Genomic DNA, 16,261 nt, shown 5'->3' with positions numbered 1-16,261 from the left:
TTAACCAGCCAAAAGCAAGGTTGTAATGATCTGTTTAAATTGAGAGTGTAATATATCGTAAATATTAATTACATTTTGTTGTTATTACATCAAATAACTTGTTTATATTAGTTCTTTTAGATTTCTCTAAGTTTTCTCAATTGAAGGGCTAGTAACACTTAAACTGAACTCCCTTTCAGCATGTTCTACCCTCAGACACTTTGTACAAATTCCAGAAAGCACTCTCTGGATTCTCTGACGGGTGAACAGGCAGCATATACATCAGAGAGCACACAGTCAACTGACAGTGGCACAACTAGGGTTTCAGTGATTCTCACAGCATGCAAATTTAAAGACTGAATGTCTCATACTAAATTAAGAGACAAATTAGATTTATAAGTTATGCTAGACTCAGATATCAGAGAGTGGTAGGTGAATGTTGATGCAAACCCAGCCTTTCTAATTGTCATTCTGAGTCACCAGAGAGAGCAGTGGCAGAGCTGGCACCACTCCCCTCCTGTGCCAGCCTCCAGCCCTGCACATGCACCAGTCCAGAGCACACAGCCCGCCCTGGAGAGAGCGGGAAGAGGGAGCAGATGAAACATCCTGCACCTGGTTTACTTTTCCTCTGGGGTGGTAGAACTAAGAAGGCAGCTGCACTCAACAGCTCCAGCTCAGAAGATTTTTGTGCCTCCTCAGAGCTCAAGGTACAGTCAGTTACTCTTGCTATTTACCATTGCAAACCTGGTGCTTGAGCATGTTTTTGTTTTTTGTTCCCACCACCCCATTCCATAAATATTTCCATTCAAATCTCAGCTGTCTGACTGCACCAAAATTTTCTACTAGGAATGAACAGCAAAGTTGAAACAATCCCCCTGCTCTACACTTCATAGGGAACCACAAAAATAGTTAGAACAACTGATATAACATGATCAGGACAGAATTAGGGAAACATGATTAGGACAGAAGAAGGGAAACATGAAATCCTGATTCTGGAATGACAAAACGGTTCAAACATGATTTGTTTTTTGAGAAAAAGGACTGTTCAGGTTTGCCCCTAAAATAGCTTTCCCTACATTCACTATTAATGAGTCAGCAAGGACCAGCAGAAGGAAAACAGGCACAGAGGACTATGGGAAAATGGAAAAAAAGGAAAAATCCACCCAAGAATGGCATGGCTCCACTGGCACTGCTGTATTTTTTTTTCCTGTCTCTACAGTTTAACCAAGAAAGTTTAAATCTCTCCTTTCTTTTTATAAAAGAGGAGAGAGCTAGGCCATTGGAAGAGGACCAATCTGTATTATGTGCTACAAAAGTTAGTTTAATAACAGATTAAAGAAAGCATTGAAAATTAAGTAAAGATTACTGCACGTGTTTTAGTGTCTAACTCCATAACCAGAGGGAGGGATATATACACATATTCATCAGAGGTCTACATGGCAAGGTTTAAAAAAAACCAAGACATAAATGTGGAGACTGTCAACAATTCAAGACAGGAACTATTTAAATGAAATGATTTAAAGACTGAAATAGCATCAGCTATTCTGGGGAAGCAGAATTTATTTCTGTAACCCAGATAGCTTTACCTGTATAATCCTGCCACAAACTACATTCCTAGCTTGCTGTCACTATAAAGCTTGCTATTACAGATTTCTGGGGATACCTAGAAGCACATAAGAATAATTTGTCTCTCATGGAATGCTATATCAGTAAATATCCAGGCTATATCAGTTAGATAAATGGGAGATTCAAAGCTTAACTCATGAAAATTTTGATTGTTTACTACTTCTTCCAGTGAGCTTTTTAATGTAGTGTAACATAAAATGTTATAAGAATAAGACGAAAGCTAGGCATCAACTGCATTTCTGCCAGGCAATGCAACCCAGAAGTGAAGAGGGTTTCCACTACTTCCAAAAATTAGTTTGATGGCATATATTGCATCTGTTCATTTTTCCAGTACCTAAACAGACAAGAATTGTTTTCAAATCTTCTGAGTCACATTAATTGTTTTATGGTTTCCATATAAAGTACAAACGTTTTTGACACTAAAAATTGTAAGTTGCAAGTGAAAAGAGGCCAGGTTTAACCTGCATTATGAAATCATATATGTTATTCAAAAGTAGACCCAACATATTATTTCAGATTCATTGTTCATCAATGGCACCCCACTTTCGTACAGATATTTACAAGACACAGCAAAAGAAAAGCCTTTCAAATCCATCAAGAAAGTTTAATTAATCTACATCTTGACCTGGACACTTCACATCCTTCCACAATCACAGGATTTATTTAAACATGAGAGCCAAGTCGATGCCCGATTTCCACAAACCATGTCTCAGATACTGCAGAAAGAGGAAAAATGTTGAGGAATTTGGTGTTCTAAAGCATGAATTGCAAAAGCACATCCTCCCCCTCAGGCTACATGTCCCTGTACTGTCCTCCACACATGTGTGTATATCTGTACACAGCTGTACACAAATTTATGTGTGCACAGGGTTAAACAGGCCTCTGCCTTCTGCCATGTCCATGAAACAGCCTCTGCTGTAGTCTCTGTGTGCTTTTTGGTCTGCAGAACCCATTTGCCTGAAGGCAAACTGCACAGTATGAATTTAAGGGATGTTAAGTACTATACCCAGATTTCTGACTAACTCTGTAAAGCTGTGCTCAATCCATTTGCCTTCTCTGTGACTCTGTTCAGGCCTCTGGAAACTACAGAAAACAGCTTCTGTTTCCCCAGTGTGGATACAATGGGAGTGCTAGAAAGTAATTAAAGAAGCTTCCACAAGATCCAACCAGAAAGCCCCAGTAATTTCTCCTTCCCTCACAGTGAGTCAGCAGAAGTCAAACCTCTTTCCCAAAAGCAGCTGGCCTCTCCAGCATGGATTTACCCCTTTCTTTCCTAAGCTCAGGCAATCACAGCTTTTCCTGCTTCAGCAAAATAAACTCTGCATCCTCAGCCTCAAATGTGGCACATTCTATATCTAAAAATACCTCAGCTACCCTTGGAGGTTTCCATTTGCCCTTATACAGGATAATGAACTCATGGATTTTGTAATTCCCTGATAATGGGAACAATTTTAAGGTATTAGTAAGGCATTAAGGTTCTCTCTAATTTTTTTTTATTCATTGCTTTACAATATCTGAGGCAAACTTTCAGCCTCACTCTACAACTTGGGGGCTAATGTTTTATGAAAATTACATTAAATATTTTTGTGCACGAGAAAAGGTGAGGTGCAATTATCCTGAAAATATTATCCCGATCCAAGATACTTAAGGAATTTGAGTCCATTTATTACCAAAGCCTGCCTTTAGTCAGACCTTCTCCTTATGTCAAAATGTTGCTCTGAGATCCACATTACAAGAGCATAATTTGCAGAGACATACACTTCCAAAACCTTTATTGTACCCTGTTCCCAAAGCACAAACTTTGGAAACTTGCTGGCAAACCCTTGAGACTTCACAAGGCAAAATATGACATTGATACAAAAATCATATGACAACCTTAATGGTCTTCTGCCCTTTAGCAACAAGAGTAAACCCTCAAGTCCACTGTGTCCTGGAACATAAAACCCATTAAAGCTGGAAAATTAATTTCTCAGACTAAGTCAACAGTATATAATATTATGAAAGTGCACTAATCTGGGGTCATGTCCATCTCAGTTATACTTTTCCATTACATTACAATAATTTCTCTTGAATTGGAATGCTAAGGTCCTTAATGCATTAATGCAGGTTTTTCAGCAAGCATTAGATTTGTGTTCTATGGAGTTTTGTGAGATAACATTTACATTTTGTTATTTTTATTCTCCTTCTCAAATTTGACTTATAATAATCCTACAGTACAATTATTTTAATGTAAAAAAAATAGTTAATTTCATGCATATTTTCAAAGAATTCCACTGAGAATCGATGTGGTGTTACTGTGAAAATATCATTTGTTATATTTGTAGCTTTCAGTGGAAACACAGTCAGGTATCCAATAAATACATCTGGAAAAATCTGCTAGGAAAACCTAGGCCAGCATATTTCATAGGCAAATTAAAAAGAATTTAGGAAAAAAAAAAAAAAAGCCACTTTTAATAGCTTTCATATATGAAATCTATCTTGTGACAATGAGCTAAAGAGCATAAATAGTTGTTTTTTTTTCATACAGAGCCAAAAGAGGCTCTACCAATGTGTAGTTTTCACCAACATCAGTTAACAATGCAAATATTAAATAGCTTGGATGAGTTCTTTGGTTGCTTATTGATTTATCCATTCTTCTGGGTGGGATGGTAAATTATTGAAAATTAAGAGATCTGAAACCAGAGAATGGAAACAGAACAGGGTTTGGGTCATTAGAGAAGAAGCAATAACTGAGAATTAAATAGGTATTACCACAAAATATGAAGGTATAGAAGTATTTTTCACTAGTAACTGGTTATAACATTGAGTGAAAAACATGCATATTATGAGGAAATACAGAAGGATAAAACCTGTCACAGCGAACCAAACTTCAGAGACAAGCCTCCATAAACAAGGGCTATAATTCACTCAGTGAAATGATTTTCACTTTAAATTAAAAAAAACAAACAACCAATCAACAAAAAACCCCTAAACCCAAACAAAAAACAAAACAGAAACCTCCTTCCATTATTAAATTTTTGTTTTCTCTGTGTAATTTCTTATTTACAGTTGATAAAATCAAGTGACGGCTGGAAACTAGAGTAAGAGGTTAATTGTCCTCTTAAAAAAAAAAAGAGGAAAAAAAGAGGGGAGAAGGGACACACATCACACAATATCAAAAAGAAAGAGCACAAGTGATGCAGTGCATGCAGAGGGCACACGCTGGACCTTTGTTATGTAGCCAACTCACTATTCTCATTGACACAGACACCTTTAATGGTTTGGTAGAGTGGCAGGAAATTCCTGAGGACTGACACAGATAATACCAATGTTAAAAACAACCAGCATAAAAGGACAGTAATTATTCCAACTGAATAAATACGTGGGTGTGATCCCTCAGATACCAAAATATTGTCAAAAACTTGTTCAGAATGTAGTGGAAGAACAGCTGGAAGCTGCAGTTTGAGCATTACCACATGGATTAAAGCAAACTGCAGCACACAACCAACACTGCAGCAGGGAACTGTCTCAGCCTCCGAAGCTGCCCATGCGTGAGGAAGAGATTGAAAATGGCCCAAACCATAGCACCTGTAATGCTGTACATTAAATCACAACTGTCAGGATATGCTTTTTAAACATAGGAAAGGCACATTTTCAGCAGCAATCCACTTCAGTGGTGTGTAGTTTGCAGCAGTCACCACTACCCAGCTCTGCAAGCAGATGTGGGGGCTCACACTGAGCTGATCTCTGTGCTAAGGATGCTGTGCTATTGACACCATGGACAACAGAGGTGCCCAGTGCCAAAGTGTTTAACACTCAGTGAAAGGGAACAGGCAGGAAAAGAGCTGCCATGACTGCCCTGCACAGGCATGGGCCCATGGTCCTTACCTGCCATATGACCAAATCTTGAAGCCAACACAGACTCGGAATGTATTTCCTTGCAACTGCACTCCTGCCTTCCTTCTGAGACTAATTAGGGCATCACTGGAGCTGCTTCATGCCCCAAACTGCTCTGTCTCTCTCACTAAGTCTAGAATTATCTCTGAAAGGAGATTGGTGTCATTCCTCCAGGAAAGAATTCCACATAAAGGATAATCAGGGGGATCAATTAAAAGTTCAAAGAGACAGAGGCAAGAAAAAGCAGGTACCTTGGAATGACAGGTTTATACCCTTCCTCCTAAGGCAAACTCCTGAAAATGTCCTCCTGAAGCACAGGACAATGCTCAGAGCACAATGCTCTTTGTAGAATATCCTGGGTCAGGTCATCCACCGGAAAGGACCCAGGACTGGTTGGGAAACCAGTTGCACCAAATGAGAATTTCCCAGTCTGACAAGGAATTGTTTTAGTCCATTGCATACCATCATGAGGACAATGCCAGCTCAAAAATAAGATTCAGTACATCTTGTACCTTATTGTACTTAAAACTGTTTTTCTAGAGGATGTGCAATATCTACAGTATTTAGAGGAGTGATTCTGTTAAAAAAATAAATTAATTGTCTCAATAGATTTAGAATTGAGAACACAAGGAATAATACAATAAGATTTAAGAGGTTCACTTTAAATTAAAGCATCAGCATTTCAAAAATTTGTATTGGACAAAAACCAGGAAATTGGTATTTGACGTGCTGTAGGTTCTGAACATATGCAGAAACAAAAAATAAATTAGATATTAAAGGACAAAGAGCAAAATGAGCAATTAAGTTGTTTCTATGGCGGCAGTTGCTAGTATAAAACTACCTCAGAAAGAATCTTCAACAAGAAAATAGAAGCAGCCTAGGAGAACAATCTAAGCACAAAATATTTGTTTTTTATTTCTAAACTAGGAAGAGTTAAATATGTTTATTGAAAGAACTGCTTTAAAGACACAAATAAGAGGCAAACCAAAACTCTTGTTAGCACCACTGGAGCAGAATTATTTGCATGGAGCAGTACTTGGTGTTCAGAGCAGAGAACAAGTTCCAAGACATCAGCAGAGTTATTTCTGCTTAAGATCCCTCTCCGTGTCAAGAAGAGTACCAAAATGCTTCGTGAGAATTTGCATTCATTCTATTCCAGGTTTGAGGAAACTAGATTTTATTTCCCATCCACAGCATACTGTCAGTTTTTATCACTCATACCCTGTTATGTAACAGAGTGGGGCTGACACAATTCTTCCTGACTTAACAGAACCAGAACCGTCATCTGTAAAATCTGAAAAAGCACTTCTCTAATGCTGCAGTGACATGAAACATATTTTATTTTTAACATCAGCTTACCTTTTAATACCTGAGGCAAAAAACACTATCAAATAAAATACTTCATTGACACCTGCATACTCTAAACAGTGCAACTGCATTACCATCATGGCCATTCTCCCACACAGGGGTACATTAATTTCATACCAGTTCAGCTGACAGTTTTGTTCTATGCATTAGTTCATGCATAATCCAGGGCCAACTATCTATGAATACACATCAACAACAGCATCAATCACATGGAAAGCTCAGTTAGAAACAGATTTCCACTCCTTTTACTCTATTGTGACCAAGTACTTAGATACCATCAAGATGATATTGAACACAATTTTTAAGTTTCTTAACTTAATGACTATCATAAAACGCACATATATATGAAACTAAAACCTTAATATACAAAAGAGTGCATGCAGCATTTTGACACACATTTCAATCTGTACAGATTCCCAGAGTGCCCTTAATCTGCCACCTACTACCCTTGGTGATGGTGAAGTTAATAACGTCAGTCAATTGACATGAACCAGTGTTGGTGCTGAAGACACAGTACTATGTGACCCCATTATAAGGAAAAAGCAAAAAAAAATTCCATTCCACAAGACACTTCTTCATGGGCTCATTATATTTCCCTAAGATTCTCATGAGCAAATTTAATGAGCCAATTTTGCTCCTAATTACAGCCACTAAAGTCAATCCATGTGAGAGGTGGTTCTGCTCTCCCTGGTATAAAACCACTGCATCAGTTCAGACATTATTGACACTTCACCCAAAAGCAGGAGGCTCCAGCAGAAGAGTCAGCAAGGAGCACAACAGCTTCTGAGCCCCAAAATGGCTCTGTTCTACTCTGCTCTTCTGCCTGGTGTTCAGTCACAGCACTCCCAAATCTCCACACAATTTAATTCACGAGTCCAACAAAATAATCTGTAACTATTGACTCTATTGACACTCTCCAGTAGGTGAGACCAAGTGAGCGGAGGAGCCCAGTGCCCCCTGCCCCTCTTGTAGCAAGGGCCCATCCTGATCCCAATGTGGAAGTGGCACCTTGGCTGTCCCCTCAGGCTGCTGCCTGATTTAATCCTCTGCCTCGCTCACACACATCTCTGCCAGCACGGCTGATAAAACATAGCAGGGAAGGGAAAAGAAAGATGTTTCTGGATGGCAACACAGTCCTATAAACCACTGCTTTAAAAGTAGACTGGTATGAAAATCAATCACTCAAGATAATCCTAAAGAAAAATTAAGAGAAAATACGAAAAGAGATAAAACCAGCACTAAATGGAAAAAATGTGGTAGAAAATAAATTATGTACAGACATTTGGAGAGCACAAAATTTAAAAAAAAAAAGGAGAAACTGAAGCAGAAAGTAACATTTCAAGCCTGAAGTTATTTGCAGACATGCTGTTTTTTAAAAATAGCAAGTGAGCATCTTTCTCAGCAATTCTCAGATACACTGATGTAAATCCATTTTATTTAAAACTATGTTGGACATTGTGAATGTATCAATGCAAGTGCATGCTGTAGGACTTACAGAGAAAAGCAAAATGAAAAGCAATACTACTTTTAACTTCACACACATGAAAAAAGCTCAATGGCCCCTATTACTTTACAATACAGCTCACTGAGAGGTCTTGGTATGTTCCATTTCAAAGCAGTCAGACCAGACAACAGCTTTTCATGTTCAGTTTCTGCCATGTTTTTCTATTAATGACATGAACCATAAACCCATATATAAACCTATATCTAGCTTCTATTTCATGACATCAAAAAGTAATCTTTGATCTTATTCCCGTGGGCCCCTATTGCTACTGAAATATTTGTTGTTAACATACTTGTTTATATGGCAGTGTTCTCCAAAATTCCCCTTGAACACACAAAAGCATGAAACAAGTTGAATATTTTGGTAGAATATTTTGCTAGAGGACCCGAACAAACTGTTAAACTCAAATCTGCTTCTCATGGATGTGACAGTACTTGGTTGGCAAAGATGTTTTGATATCAACATCTAAAGTCCAGTAACCCAGGGATCTTTTGTCAGATCACTGTTTCCATAACCAGGAAAATGTTGCTGGCATCCTCATTCGGATATGCAGCTGTTCCTGGCAAGCTGCTTCCACGTGTGGCCACAAGTTATTTGCTACCCAGGACCTGAAAGAAAAATCTTTGAGTTCACCTTGCACTAGTTTTACTTTAGGTTTCACCACAAAGCTTCAATAAACTGCATGAAGCAACCAAACAGAATGGTTGGTGTGGCAATGGCAATACAAAGGAGAAAAACCCCAAGGCAACAAGCCCAACCCTCAAATACAAATCAGCCTTCAGTTCTAAACCAGAAAAGAATAGCTGGGATGACAGGGTACTATAAACTTTGAAAGTTAGCTAGGAAAAATCCACTTGCGATTATGCATAGAAAAATAATTTCCAATAGCAATGCAGACTTCTCTTACCCTGTTCCTTACAGACACATCTCCCACATGGGTGGATTTGGGAATTTTTCTGTGGTACCACGTTCTGCTTCCCCTGAAAGTGTGCTATTGACAGAGGGTAGAAACACATGGCAAGAAAGGACAAGTTAGTGAAGGCTGGCATTAGGCTCTCTCTAACCTAAAGAAATCAGATCCTTGCATTGTACAGACAACAAGCCAATCTGAATTGAGAGTATTTGATTTTATACAGGTATAACTTGTACTACATACATTAGGATAACCTGATACCTTGATATATCACTTCAGCTACTCTCTGCTACCATTAGCATGAAATCTGACGTATATTATATACATAATGGGTTTATCAGCAAACTTTGGAGTTAATAGGAGGGACTTTTCTGACCAAAACTGGCTTTGAGTTGCAATACTACTTCTCAGGAGCTGTTGTAGATGCATAGTGCCTGATTGTAGACATCTTGGAGGGGTTAGTTGAAAAGAAGTTTCTCCTGCAAACTTCTCTCAATATAAAAAATTTTTAATATGCTGCTTTATTTCCTCCCTTAGTTTTTGCAACTTAGAAAGGTAAAACAGACAATTAACCTCCTAGATGAATGGAGATACCCTGGCTGGAATCCGAATATCAGTAACATCCCTTCAATTGAAAGAAAAGAATTTTCAAGGATTAATTTGATCTTCATTTTTCTGAACCACACTGGTTCTTCATTTGGCAAAGTTCTTAAGTTGGGATATTTATTACCATGTAATATCCTTACAACAACTAATTTTCCTTCCTATGCACAAGTGTGTTCACAGAAAAATGGACATTTTCTGCCCACACTGTGGAACCTCTGGATTTTATTTAAGTAAAAAAGAAGCTCCTAAAACTGGTACACAAATTCAAAGTCCATGTGAAGGGAAAGGTACCACCTTTAATACACTTCTAGTCAGCCAAAGTGATAGACAGGTAGATAGATAGATAGATTTAATGTAGGTTTATTCCCTTATAGAAAGCTTAAATTATTCAAAGCAAAAAAATCCAGGGTTTTTGTTGGGTTGGTTTTGGAAGGACAATACGTAAGACTTAACATTATGTATAATGCTTAGCAAATTGCTTAGCAGCTTATTGATTGCCAATAGTTCATATAGAGACATTTTTGCTATAACAATTCCCAGAAAATGTAAAGCTTCATGGATTATGCACATGAAAAAGGAGTTCAAAAGCACACTGGGTAGATTTTGAAAGCTTTATCTAGAATATAAAAGGACCAAAAGTCTTTGACAAAAAGACTGGGAAGAGCTATCAGTGAGACTGGCACACAGTTTTTCATTAAAAGCAGGCAGCTCATTATTAGCCATTAGGTTCTCATAACTCTGATATTACATAGCCAGAGGAGAGACAAGTTTGGAAATTGCTTCTTACGCAGTTCTCTGGCTAACAACTGTTCCAACTGTGACTGGGCAGAAGCATTATTTCTATTTCTGGAGTAGAAAAACTTTAGGTTATATCAACATCAGAAGGGCAACTCCAGCCTGTAGGCATTGTAACTGAAGGTAAGAGGATATAGAGTCTGAACAAACACGGATCACTTAGATCTCTGCTTAGAGTACAAGCAAAACAATGAGTGACAGCATGCAAAGAAACAGGGCTCAGAAACGCACAACTCCACTAAAATCACTGCAGTCATTTCAGGCAGATGCATTTTGCCATAAATTTAGACCTGGGAAATTGAAAGGGAAGAGGAAGTTATCTTCTGTTAGAAAAATCCTTCAACTATTTGACTTCCCAACAGCAAAGATGCTGTAAAACTGTGTACTGACATTTACAGCTAGCACAAGATTAATTAAAGCATCAGGAAATAAAACTCCATAATTAGTCCTGGAAAAGCCGCAGGTGCCAAACTGCTATTTACAGACTGAGGGGATGTAATATTTTAAAATTAAAAACTGTTATGCATCAACTACAAGGAGTCAGAAGGAGAAATGCACAGCTAGCTCAAAGAAAGTAACACTCAAGTATCAGAAAAAAAGATAGCCAAAACTTTGATTATGATAGTTTTGTTAACCTTTTCCTGGTATTTTGATAAAGAAAACCCACCACTTCTAGAGGGCTAGAAGTTTTCTGAAGTTATGACCTCCCCCCTCCCATCTTATTTTCCTAATTTTGTCTGCAAATATTACTCCTAGCCATTTCTTAAATATCTGTGCAGTGTTCTAGAATATTTCCACCACTATCAGTCAGAGGCATGGCAGAAATATCACCCATAGAAACACCTACAGCAGGTTTATTTTCTTTCTTTCCCCTCTCTGCACTTGGTGCAATCTTACATAAACCAAAAATTCCCTTAAGAGTTAGATATTTGTGGCTTTGTGGCTCTTGGGGTTTGACTTTGTTTTCATTTTGGTTGTTGTTTATTTTTGGGTTTGTTTTAATTTTGAAACTAGAACTTCCTTAGAGCCATCTGAGTCACTAAACTTAAAAATTCACCTGATAGTGGAGGTCTGATCTTTTTTGTCCTCTACACAGATTTAATATGAGATGCCTTATTCTTTGAATAAGAATACTTCTGGGTTTTGTGCACCAACCATTCCTGCTCGCCCATCTTCAATGTGTTTTTCAACACTTACTGATCTTGTATGTTGGATTTAGGCAGAAAAATGGCTGCTTTAGGGATATTTATCAGGCTTAGGAGTGAGATAAGCAGCAAATGGTCCTTAATGCCAAGCACAGCTCTACACATGCACAGAAGCAGAGCTTTGAGTTTCACATCCAACTTCATACCTGCTCTTAAACTTCAGTGCTTTCATTCTGCTAAAGTTCGCTTTCTACCTGCATCTATTCCTTGTTACAGACAACCAAAGTTGGCTGTAAAAACGTGCTCACCACAGAAATATAGATAAGAACAATTGAATTAAGAGAAATGAGAGAACCATTCTGTCTTGGAGAAAGAACAATATGGAATGAGTGCTGTGGATGGATTTGAAAGAAAATTATGGTAATTAAAAAAATTGTATTAACTTGCTGTGTTCTACATAATGGTTCTACAGCCATTACTGCCTTGTTTAGAGCTTCATTTTCTTCTTTTCTATCCATGTTACTCATTATTTGTGCTATTTACACAATGTATAATGTCAGCCACTCTAATATAGATAAACATCTTGACTAACAAGATGTGAAAGAAGGGTAGGGGAATGTAATATCCCTATGAAGGAAAATTCTTAAGGTGTCAGCAAGGACAACAATCATTTATTTAGGACAAAGTCCACATTCTGGACAAAATGTTACTATTTTCTTTCAGGTCATATTTAAGTTCCATGACTAATTCCTAAAGCCAGTTACTCCATTAACATTGCTTAAGATTAATCTGTTTACAAGGAAATAAAACGCCCTCACACTTCTGTTAGTTCACAGGTGGGCTCATTGTGCACAAGTACTTTGCATTGGTACACTTACCTCATTCCTTTTTGGTGTTTTATAGAGAATGCTCATTTTTTATTTTCAGTTCCAATAGCTGTATTACCCATTTGTACATCTGACTACCAAATATGAAATCTGACAGTTAGGAAAGCCTAAACATTTCATTCAGTCTCTTCAAAACACTTTTTCAGAATTTCATACAAATGAGTTCTTCCAGGCTATTTGGTGAGCACTGTCAAATAATACTAAAATATTAAATACTATAGTAATACTCAAATAAGTTATTTTTTTGTTTAGCTATTCACAAATTCTTGATGTTAGAATTGTGTGAACTTTATAGACTAAAACAACTTCTACAGCTTTGAATTACTAATTATTTAAATGGAATTGCCTGGAACAAGTTGGTTTCATTACTTTGAGACATGGATCACAGTCTTTGAATAGTAGGTCTTGAATTCAAAACTTTTCAAAGTGAAGAGTTCTTCTGCTGTAATCTAAAGCACAGCAGGTATACTTTTTATCCAAATTACTTGAATCACCACGGGAAAATTTAATGAGGGTTTGTCACATGAATTAGATATTTTAAATTTAGCAATTCCAGAACATTCACACCTCACTCTTGCAGCTTTGAGAGTCAATAGCATTCTCCACTACTACAACTGCTCACCTAAGCAAAAACAAAATTCACAACCCATTCTTTTGACCATTCAATTCCTGTCTGGCCAAAAGTAGCAATCTAATTATTGTCAGAAGGAAACATTTTACACCTTTTTAAAATACATGATTCGGAAAAAAAATATCCCCCAACCAAACAAAAAAACCCAACCAACTAAAAACTCCCTAAAGACCCCCAAAACTCAAAAGTACAGAAGACAAGGAGTGCAAAATAGCAACTTGGCAATAATAAATCATATTGAAAGGACAAGGTAAGCACCTGCCAATGGAAGAGAGAGAAGACACTCGGGAACCTGAAAGTACGCTGGACAAAGAAATAAATTACTAATAGTAAAGAATGAAAATTTATTTACTTTGAATAATGCTCTTTTTCAAGGTTTGTATCTTTTCAGCAATTAATTAAGGTATCTACTTACTTATACCATTTCCATAGCCCCCATTTATTTCTGATAAATTAAAGAGAGTGGTTGAAGCAATGTCCATTCTATTCTTACACAATGTTTACATTGAAGATTCTGTCAGGGCAGAATTTTTGCACAACATATAAAATGGGAAAAAGCCAAGATATTTATCTGTTGAGATGTTTGTTGCCAGAACCGCTAACCAAACTAGCGGCAGTAGTTACTGCAGTGCAAAAAAGCCCCCACCCCAAACCAAAAAAACCCAACCAGCCAACCAACCAACCCCACACATCTTTATTCCCTTCTACTAGCCACAATAATTTTCTTCCTACTGCACCTGAAATATTCCTACCAACACATAGGTTGCATAAGGTGATGTATAGAAAACTCTATCTACTGAGATTTACAGATTTATACATCTAAAAACCAACCAGCTTGCCAGGACAGTAAAACACCATGTATATATACAGTAAGAAAAATACAAGAACTGTACCTAGGACATTTCCTCAATGCTGCTCCTTCCAGAGTCATTGGAGAAGCTCCACGTGGACAAGCAGGAACAGCAGCCCTTGTGGGATGGAGGAGAGGAGCTGCACACCTGCCCGAAGTCACCCTGTCAAACACAGAGCTGACACCACCGGGGAGAGGCAAAGTTCCCCCAGACCCGCTGCACGGCTGGTTTCTCACAGGATTAAATGGTAAAATGGGGCCCTCAGAGGAAGGGGCCGCTAACGGGAGTTGGGTTTTCCTTCCCCAGCACCCTCCCGGGTCCTGCCCGGCACGGGAAGGTGTGAGAGGCCGCTGGGGCTCGGAGTCGGGGAGCCGAGGGAAGTAACTGGAAGTGGGAATTTCCTCCGGGGCTGCAGGGCTCCCAGCAGCTCTCTAGGAAAGCCCTGAGCCGGGAGAGAACAGCTGCCCCTGCTGTGCCCGGGGTGAGCTCTCGGCTGAGGGGGCTGGCGGGGCCCGCCCCACGCTCCGCACAGATGAGGGCAGCGATGGTGCCCCGGAGGAGGAGGAAAGCTCATGTCTCTCTCCGTGTCGGCTGCCATGTATCCTCTCTTCTCTTTGGGGCTGTGGTCCCTTCTTAGGCGGTGCTTTGGGAAGAGCCCGAGAGAACGTCCTTACCTGGGACTCTGTGGTGAGGGAGCAGAGCACGCCTACCCTGGCGGGTGGCCTTACTTCAGCCTTCTCCTGCCAAACTCCCGGTCTCCAGGAGGGTGAGGAGTCCCTGAAGGTGTGAGGAGGAATTCCCGGTTTTCCCGGCTCAGCTGAGGAAGCTCCTTGAGGAGAAGGAAGCCACAGGATGGAGGTGACTGCCAAGCAGGTGAGGAAGGGGGTTCCCAGCAGTGGTGGTGGCCCTGCTCAGGATGGAGGAGGGATAAAGCACCACAGGGCTGTAAGGCCCCACAGGACCATTCTCGGGAGCATAGGGATTAGGGAAACTACAAATTAAAAAAAATTAAATACATGAGTATGGTTTATGTAGAGAAAAACAAGCAGAATAAAATGTAGGAGCACTGATGCTTTAAGACAAATGCTCTAAAATACTGTAATTCCCAAAAAAAGTTAATATTTCTGCTTTTTTTCTTTGTATGCTCCAGGAAAGAAAAGCACTTAACATATTTAATTTAAAGGATATAAGCATATAACTAAGAGTATTTGATTTATTTAACTTAAATATCAGTTTCAATGTTCATCAGCATAACTTTTTTTCAAAATCAGTTATTACACCTTCAAACTGTATTATCAGATTGTTATTGCCAGAGCTTCTTGTGAATGCCTACAGCAGATTTTACTGAACTAAAAATGTTTATACGGTTCTTCAATATCTGCTGCCATGTGTATAACATTTGGGGTTGTAACAGATATTATAATGTAGAGATCACAAAACTGAAAGGAGTAGAACAGAGCAAATTGTAAACAATTGGAGAAAAATTACATCAGATTATTTGGGTCTGTATTCAAACCAAAGTAAGGGTGACTCTGATATGTAATTTTGGATCAAGAATGGGCTAGCATGGTCTTTTTAATAGTCTTAATGATCTATAAAAGTCTATAATTTCAACTATTTAAATTGACTTGAGTGTGTTATCATTCAACAACAGAGAATTTATGCTAATAGGATTATTATTTCATTAAAAAATGGTGCAAATTTGAGACTTTAAGAATACAGTTGTACAGCTTGAATGTTGTGTTCTTGTTAGCCATGTAGTAGAACGTGACATAAAGTAGGTATTTTGTCATTGTCAGAAACAAAATGGCTTTAGTGAACAATAGATTGCACATCTTTTCATTAGGGGAGGGACCATATGTGTCAGCAAAATAAAGTGACTCAGAAAACATTAGTGGATAAAAGTAATAAGGGAGAGCTGTTGCCAGTGGAAGGAAAAGTGGGGGAAATTTGATTTTCAGCTGTGGTGTTATTTGCTGAAACTAAAGCTGTAAAGCTACCTCACATATATTAAAAAAAATAAATCTAATTTTAATGGGTTGCTTCCACCAGCACAGAAAAAATGCAAGTAAACTATTTG

General features: G+C 38.4%; 1 long non-coding RNA gene across 2 annotated transcripts; it reads right to left on the bottom strand.

Moving 5' to 3' along the window:
• Nucleotides 1-8,257: 8,257 nt before the first annotated feature.
• LOC148183158 (uncharacterized) lies at nt 8,258-14,959 on the bottom strand. Of its 2 annotated transcripts, XR_015773803.1 has the most exons (4): nt 14,856-14,959; nt 14,224-14,343; nt 9,261-9,344; nt 8,258-8,961 (listed from the first exon to the last, which is right to left on the bottom strand). It is a non-coding gene; the product is annotated as an uncharacterized LOC148183158 (long non-coding RNA). The 2 variants fall into 2 exon arrangements; XR_015773802.1 differs by lacking the exon at nt 14,856-14,959 and having other exon boundaries at nt 14,224-14,645.
• Nucleotides 14,960-16,261: the final 1,302 nt, after the last annotated feature.

Source organism: Pseudopodoces humilis, chromosome 14, assembly GCF_049639895.1.
Source record: "Pseudopodoces humilis isolate 2021_Gansu_Grassland_sample_001 chromosome 14, ASM4963989v1, whole genome shotgun sequence".
NCBI classification, from domain to species: Eukaryota; Metazoa; Chordata; class Aves; order Passeriformes; family Paridae; genus Pseudopodoces; species Pseudopodoces humilis.
The sequence above is the reverse complement of the archived record's forward strand: the minus strand, read 5'-3'. Positions and strand labels throughout refer to the sequence as shown.